The 8,501-nt window shown below is 37.8% G+C and overlaps 1 long non-coding RNA gene across 1 annotated transcript; it reads right to left on the bottom strand.

Annotated features, from left to right (window-relative positions):
- Positions 1–5,833: 5,833 nt before the first annotated feature.
- Positions 5,834–6,435, bottom strand: LOC111516800 (uncharacterized). The gene is made up of 2 exons (XR_002723735.2): positions 6,266–6,435; positions 5,834–6,149 (listed from the first exon to the last, which is right to left on the bottom strand). It is a non-coding gene; the product is annotated as an uncharacterized lncRNA (long non-coding RNA).
- Positions 6,436–8,501: the final 2,066 nt, after the last annotated feature.

Raw genomic sequence — 8,501 nt, 5'->3', positions numbered from 1 at the left:
CTGTTGAGATAAACTCATTAATTTTGGTTACCTGCTTCCTTCCTGTAAGGAAGTACTTTTCCTTCAATGCCTTTAATTTTTTAATCATTATTTTATGATTATCCGTTTCAAACGCACATTTAGGATCTAAAGATACTCTTACAGTGTACATGCATTTATTCATTTTGTCTTTCCATCCAGTAACTGTGAGTGCGGATTCGCATGAATGTCTGGGCCTAAAACCATATTGGTTTGTGAATGGTATGTTTTTTTTATTGAAATATTCCAACAGTTGTTGAAATACTATTGATTCTAACAGTTTCTCAGCGCAAGGTATAGTGTTCATTGGCTGATATTCATAAGATTTTTTTGTGATACTGATACTGATTTCCAGATAATCTGGAAAACTACCATTTTATAACAACAAAATGACACCACACATGTCCAATTACTTCAAAACTATTTTTTATAATTTTGCTCGATATTGCATCTACTTGTGATTCTTGATAAAAATGTAGTTTCACTCGACGACATCAAACCCGCTCGTCCACCATTATTTGAAATGAATAATTATCAAAGCAGAAATAATAATGACAACGTTAATTCAACAACATTTATCCTGAGATGTCTACCATTATTCGAAAATATTAGTTTTTAAGGAAAATGGAAATGATAGGTAAAATGTTCATAACGAATTTTTATAATGCAAACACGTTTAACTAACGAAACTCAAGAGCCTGAAGAGCAAACAGAAATGAAAAATCCGCTACAGAAACTGCTCGATATGACCACCTTCTCTCTCTATACATTTTCTTAGTCTGCGAAGACACCCTCTCTGTACTTGAAATGGCTTCACAATGTAATGTTATTCTATTCAACAATGCATCTCTTGTGTGAATAGGTGTAGCGTAAACAAGGCTTTTTAGATGCCCCCACAGAAAGAAATCCAATGGATTTAAATCCGGAGACCGCGATGGCCATGAATATGGCCCACCTCTACCAATCCATCTATTGTGGAAAATATGGTTCAGATGGTCACGCACAATCAAACTAAAATGAGGAGGAGCACCATCATGCATAAACCACATATTTCTTCGGGTTTGCAATGGAACATGTTCCAAAAGTCCATTCAAATCGTTCTGAATGAACTCCAAATAACGTTCTCCATTCAATCGGTCCTGTAGAACGAATGGTCCTATAAGATGGTTTCCTATGATACCAGCCCAAACATTCACGTTGAATTTCCGTTGGTGTTTGGTTTGCAATATCCCATGGGAATTTTCTTCGGCCCATATATGGAGATTATGAGAGTTGATAACTCCATCTCTACTGAAACCTGCTTCATCAGTGAATAAAACTCGATTAATAAAAGTCATATCCTCTCTTTGCCTATCCATGAACCAATTGGCATATTCCAGTCGTGCTGGAAAATCTTGAGGTGTCATGGCATGTACCTTCTGGATGTGAAATGGGTGGAGCAGTTGTTCCCTAATTATTCTATGAATAGTGGACTTGGATGTATGGAACTGTTCTGATAGATTTCTGATGCTCATTGAAGGATCATCAGCGACGGCTTCCAAAATATTTTCCTCCAATACAACGGTACGTACAGTCCTAGGAGCGCCCTCACCACCTCGTTTTGGCAAAACTGTACCTACAATAATATCGAAATGAAACAACGTGCTCAAATTAATTATCAATTATTACATACCTGTCTCCCTCAAGCTGCGATCGACACGCTCGAATGTTTCTCTTGACGGTACCGTTCGATTGGGAAAATGCTCGGAATACAGACGACGAGCTTCTGCAGCATTACAAAATGCTCGTCCATAAAATACATGCATATCTCTGCATATTCATTGAATGTAAACTGTTCGGCCATATCAAAAAAATTCAAAATATCCTATAGAATATTGACAATACAATGATAGTCATATGAGAACGCACCACTCAACAAAACAAAATCGCATTCCAGTTTCTCATTTTTTATCAAAACTTTCTAAAAGGTTTTTTTGTCAACATCTGTGAAAGAAATGGAACATAATTATTCCCTGGATATTTTTCACCTGATCATGTGCAGCCGTTTTTGTAGTTCATTCGTTTGCTTTTTATTAGTATAGTAAATATTTTTTCCGATGTGCGTTTTTTCAGCTAAATTTAGATTTGTGTTAAAAAATTTCTCCCATAAAATTATAATTATCAGTGAAACTCCTCAACAGTTTAGCTGTGAAGAAGAATTTGAATCATTCGAATGTTGAGTTTCATGAGATTCAGATAACTGATCAACACGAAACGTGATTATTCCACACGTATTATGTACATACAAAATATGGAATGAATTCGATATTTCATAGTAGAGTAGCTTGTTAGTTTAAAAACACCACGAATCTACAGAACTTGATATTTCTTTTGAAAAAATATCTGCTATCACAATTGTGACTTAAACTTCCATATAGGTACTGTACTTTTTGTTTACGACTTCATTTTAGCATACTTTGTATTATTCCTGTTATAAATGTTGTTGAATTAACGTTATCATTATTATTTCTGCTTTGATAATTATTCATTTCAAATAATGGTGGACGAGCGGGTTTGATGTCGTCGAGTAGAACTACATTTTTATCAAGACTCGTTGCTCCGATCGACTTTCCACACGAGTACTTTTATTCATAAAATTGTCCAAGTAACCTTATTTTGTTGAAAAATATTGAAAAATATCTGTCATTTCAAAGTTTTGGGGTGTGGACCATCGGGGGTAGTCCGTTCCTGACTTTGTAGCAAAACAACTGACTCCTGCATGAAAGCTCATCGACGGAATTCATTTGTTTAGTCAATTACCAAAATTTGGATGATTTTGAATATTCACTTGAAAAGTTATCAAAGAAAAACATTTTTCATTTTGTAACTTCGAGGGCCCGTAACCTGGTTACGAAGACTTTTAGGAAAAAAAGTTATATGAAGTACTGGTGATATTTTGACCCCATCTATACATTCCCGAGAGGAAAAGAGGAAGTCCAGGGACACCCTGTATATCCGGAATTGAATCATATCAAGAACTATATGATATTGATTATAATACCAGCTCGGTATTGCTAAAATTTATTAAATTCAATGAACAAAAATCCGAATATTTTGAAATATGTTTAGTTTTCTGACGAGTCATATTTGAAAGTAACGGTAGATGCTGGTCCGACCCGGCATCGCCTAGTGAGATACCATCTCAACGGCTTAAGCCGGCTTCCAACGGCGCGGGACTTGGCGAGTGACTTGCCGAGTTCATCGGTTTGGCAAACAGTTTGCCAAGTGGCAAGTCGACGAGCCGTGACTATTCCCACGGCGCGTTGAACAGCTTGCAACGTCACTCGTCAAGTTCTAAATTGCGCTCGACGCACCAACTGGATTGTTATTCTGGTGAAAATAATGGAGTAGTTTGCATCAAGGAAAATTATGAGACGCCAACAAGAATAAAATCAGCGTATTGCATTTTGTGCTGCAGCTTTTATAGTAATGAGCGGTGAATATTTAAAAGCAAACAAAAATAAAGAAAAAAGAAAAAGACGATGGTGGATGACGTCTTTGTATAAAAGTCGAAGTAGGTAAGTAAATCTGGCTTATAAACGTCGTCAGCTGGAGCCAGTTCCACTGCTTCTTTTAACTTTTTGCAACAGTTTTCGATAAGTTGCCATCAGCGTTTCTTTCTTCTTTTTGAGATCTGCAACAGAACATTTCATAGTCAAATTGCTTTCAATCCGTTTCCAGCTATCGTGCACCAAATTTCTGTTTTTATGCTTCGGATCCTTGGGTTCCATATAGCTGGTTCCCCTTCATATAGTTCCAAAAATTCTAGAATCAAATTTAAAAACATTTGATGCACTAGCCACCTTTTGACAACACACACAACGCCACTGAGGGAAAAATGCAAATGCAAGCATTCTGTGTGGGAACGGATTCACAAGCTCGGACAAGCCGAGCCTGCGATGCTCGTTCATCCTTTGACTCGTGCCAAATTTACCGACAACCGACGGGAACGCCAAGCCGCTTGGCGAATGGGCGAGCCTTCGCATTTCCACGGCGCGTGACTCGCCAATTCGCGAGCCAGACTCGCCAAGTCCCGCGCCGTTGGAAGCCGACTTTAGGCAGCGTGAAGTTGCTTTCGGGCTAACGATTCGTTGCTGTTTCCGGTTTCAAGGGTGGGAATATAAGGAAAAATGCCTGATGGCGCTTCTAGGGTCAAAATACTCTGGAAGAAAAATAGCTCTCTAATCGGATCTCCCGGTGGGACCTCATTCAAGGGTTATCCTGCAGTTATTCGAAAACCACTATTTCAGACAGTTAACAGGGTCTTCCTAACTTCAGTCCATAGGATAATAGCTTGGTAACTGCAGTTGCTAAGAGGCCCACTAGCAATTTCAAAATGGATTTCTGCAACTTCAAAATGGATTTCTGCAATATCAGAGGACTCATCTCAAATATAAACTCCGGCTATGATTACCAGTCCCGATTCGGACTTTGGAATATCTCTTTTTATCAGAAGCGAAATTTCCTGTTAACGAGACGAAATGCTGGAAACCCGTGACTTTGATGTTATGTGGTTTGAAATATCACAGATCACCACATAGGTATTCACAATATAGGGAACTATACTCGCGAACAAAATTGACTTTCTGAGAATCAATCATCCCAGTGCCAAAATTTCCATATTCGGTGACTTCAATGTCCGCAATATAGAATGGCTCAAATTATCGAATATCAACGACAAACAAGATCGCAAAGATGAGGCTTTTGCAATAAGCAGCGGCATTACTCTGATTATAAATGAGCCAACCAGGATTCCAGCTGTGATGGAGAATATGCTAGTCTTCTGGATCTATACCTAACAACCAATCCACAAACTCTCCATTGGGATCTTCTGTCCACAAACTCGATTTTCGATTTTCTGGAAAAGCACCAACCATATTTCCACACTAGAATCCACAATGCCAGAAATTACTTTTCTACAGCGTCTAGTCAGGCGAATTTTGTAACAGCTCAATATCAACAAGGCGTCTGATCCTGATGAAGTGCCCGTCATTGTACTTAAAAAGTGCATAAATGAATTTTCACTAGTATATTGCAGACTTTTCAATCTGCCTTACATGAAAGAGGTTTTTCCTTCCTGTTGGAAAATTGCTTGCGTTCAGCCTATTCTCACGATGGGCAAGAAAACCCTTTCAAATAACTATAGACCAGTCGCTTTGCTATCAGTGATATCAAAAATTATGGAAAAAACCGTAAACCATCATATCCTCAAATATTTGGAAGGCTTCAACATCTTGAGCGATCATCAATATGGCTATCAACAGGGCACCTTTTATTGTTTGTCAACCATATCTAGAATAACGTAATCGGGAAACATGGAGAGTCAATTGCTGTTGCGCTTGATATTTCTTAAACCTTTGACCGCGTGTGGCATGAGGGTTTGCTGGCCAAACTTCGATGCTATGGCTTGTCGAATCATTTTTTGGTATGGCTCCTCAACTTCCTGAAAGAACGTTCCCTGCAAGTGGCCGTCGATGAATATCTCTCGAATACTTTCACCATCAATGCTGGTGTTCCCCAGGAATCCCTATTGTCTTCAACCCTCTTTTTATTGTATATCAACGACTCATTGGAAAAAAACCAAGAATGCAATATATTGCTTTGCTGATGAGAACACACTTATCTCGTCATTATATTTGGATTCCAGGACATCGGCTGCAGATGCACATCTTCACCGGCAGCAGGAGGTTGAATATCTTGATAAGGATCTGAACGTTGTAGCGTTCAATTTTAGCTTTAGATATCTAAACATGTTATAAAGAATTGTCGATATACGTATGGTATAACAAATTGCTATGACTCTTTATTTCACGTACAGTAATTACACTTCACGATGTAATAACTTATGAATCATTATATTCAATCAAGAGAGGTAAAGCTTCAGTCGTAATCTTGTGAAAGTCCAACATATTCACAGCTTCACACCCAAAACTCTAAACGACCTTTCTGATAGATCTTCTGAATGAACTTCGATTAGCTGATGCTATAACTTATCACCGCTACTTCAGATCAATCCATCTTTTACCAGGGTAGATTTCCAATATTTAACGATCCCGAGCGTAAGGTACATTAAAGACTTTCCACGTCTCCACCTGGAAAAAGAATATGCAATACTATTATTGGGAACACACAATCGGTATGCTCAAATTTCACGACAATTGGATCTTGATCAAAAATCGATTTATATTATTATCTTATTATCGCTTACCTTGATGTATTTTTCCTTTGATCTGGAATTTCCGTTGTCCCATTTGAATTCTAGGTTTGATTTGTTGTTTACATTTTGGTGTTCGCCTGTTGACAGAAACAAGACCTTGGACGATGCGCAATCGTTTCGGCTGTCGAAAATATGTGACATTGCCAGGCACCCGAGAGAAATTTTAGCAGAACACGACGTTTCTTGATGATTTCTGGTAGGTCGTGGAGTATTAGGTCGTGTTTGCAATAGTTGAGTTAGAGGAAAGCATTGAAATCAATTTTGATTCGGTTGATGATTATGTCAGTGACATCTCTGGGCAACTCAACATATTTGGGTTTCGACAGTCTGGAAGAAGAGGGTGACCAACGGGGGAGAAGTGAAGAGAAGAAAGGTTGTGTGATGTGTGTTGAGGTCTTGGTTCGTGAAATTTCATGATTCTTAAATCATCCTTTACTGGGAATATATTTTCGAACCTAATTCAACAAGTTTATGATAGATTGGTGTTGCTTTTGTGTGTAGTTTCGGTATTTATCAGAACTTGAATTCTACGGAGGATCTGGAAAACTTAACACCACATCGATCTCATCCATGGTGGTGATGTTCATGGCCGATTCCATAGAGTCCCATCAGGTACGTTGCCCATCTTCTCAAATTTGTGTGGATCCAAATCATATTTCAACCGAAACATGATTTTAATGTTTAACTCCTCATCTACAGGTGCAATAAGGCTGAAAATCGTCTCGCAGGGCAGATCGGCTATTTGAATCGTTCTTCTCAACTCTAAGGGCTAGTTCATGTTGGAACGAACATCGCATGAAAAGTGCGATTTAAAATGGCGTCGTGTTTATCGTAAAAAAATTGAAAAAAATTAACTTTTTTGCGATTTCCGCAAAATTTTATACGTCAACATACAATGAGGTTATATTGCTATTTTATTTGACTCTCGTTTTTTAAGCCCATACATCATTGAATACGAATGTGTCAGGTTGTTCAAATTATATCAACTTTACCGTATATATAAAGCTTCATTGAGAAAACCCCGTCGTTATGGCGTGAGAAATATTTTCAAAAACAGAAGAAAATATTGAGAATATCACAACCTTGTAGCTGAAATGAGAATTAGTGATCCAGAGAAATATTTCAACTATTTCAGGCAGACTCTCCCATTATTCAATAAATTATTGAATTTGGTTGGCCCTTCATTAAAGAAAACTTATTTTGCAAAAGAACCCCTTTCTCCTGCACTTAAATTGGCAGTAACGTTAAGGTAAGTGGTTTGAAGACACGCTCTTATTAAACAAAACTTCAGAAAATTGTTAATCCTATCTTCTGATATGATGGTGTCTGGTCTTAAAAGTCGTAATTCGTATGAGTCGTATGTCATCATTCAGGTTCATGTAATAAAATTTAAAATTCAACAATAAAATCCCTAGATATTGCCCCCTTCAACATGAACAGGGTATTTTGACAATTGGGCCAAATTTGCGAAACCGCAAAAATATTATCGCAATCGTTCTAATATGATATCGCCTTAATACTGTCGTATTCGAAGAGAAAATCCCTTTCAGCCAGAGTATGTTAATTTTTCTAATTTTTTACTGATATTGTTAGGACACAAGTAATTGTGATTTATTTTCAAATGAATGGAAAGCTTGTTTTCCTTTTACTCCTTTTATGAGAAGGGAAAACTCCTAATTAGATCTTTCTTTCATAGGGTTTTTTTCTCCATATCCATTTCCTTTGGTTCTAAAAGTTACTGGAGGTGTACAGGACTTACAGGGTGGACTTTGGTTTCTGACCTAGGCTAAAGAGTGGTGAAACCTTTACCTTCTACAGGGTGGTGCAACCTTCATTTTCTATAGGGTGATCCCAGTGGACTGAAGTTACCCAGGTATCAGGATGAGTACGGGGTGATTCACTCCTTCTCAGACGACAACTCTACTAGGACAGGAATCCAAACCTATCGACTCTAGGACACGCAAGTTCTTGATCTTGATCATATATCTATTTGTCTATAATTTATTTATTAGTAATAGTTAGATAGCTGATTGCTTACCTGAATAATAAGCTTACGGCACGACTGTTGCCCAGCTGCCTGCGCATATATGTACTTGTGCGTGTATATCGATAATATCGATGTTTTTATTGCCCCTCTTTACTTAGCTTAGTTGTAACTGGCACTAGACTGAAAATATTGTTTAGAAGCTGTAATAATTGTGTAAGTCGTTCGGTGTACTACTCACAT

Source organism: Leptinotarsa decemlineata, unplaced genomic scaffold (assembly GCF_025532065.1).
Source record: "Leptinotarsa decemlineata unplaced genomic scaffold, Ldec_3_MD MMD2_tig00000199_RagTag_RagTag, whole genome shotgun sequence".
In the NCBI taxonomy this organism is placed as follows: Eukaryota; Metazoa; Arthropoda; class Insecta; order Coleoptera; family Chrysomelidae; genus Leptinotarsa; species Leptinotarsa decemlineata.
Note: the sequence above shows the minus strand (reverse complement) of the source record. Positions and strands in the feature narration are given on the sequence as shown.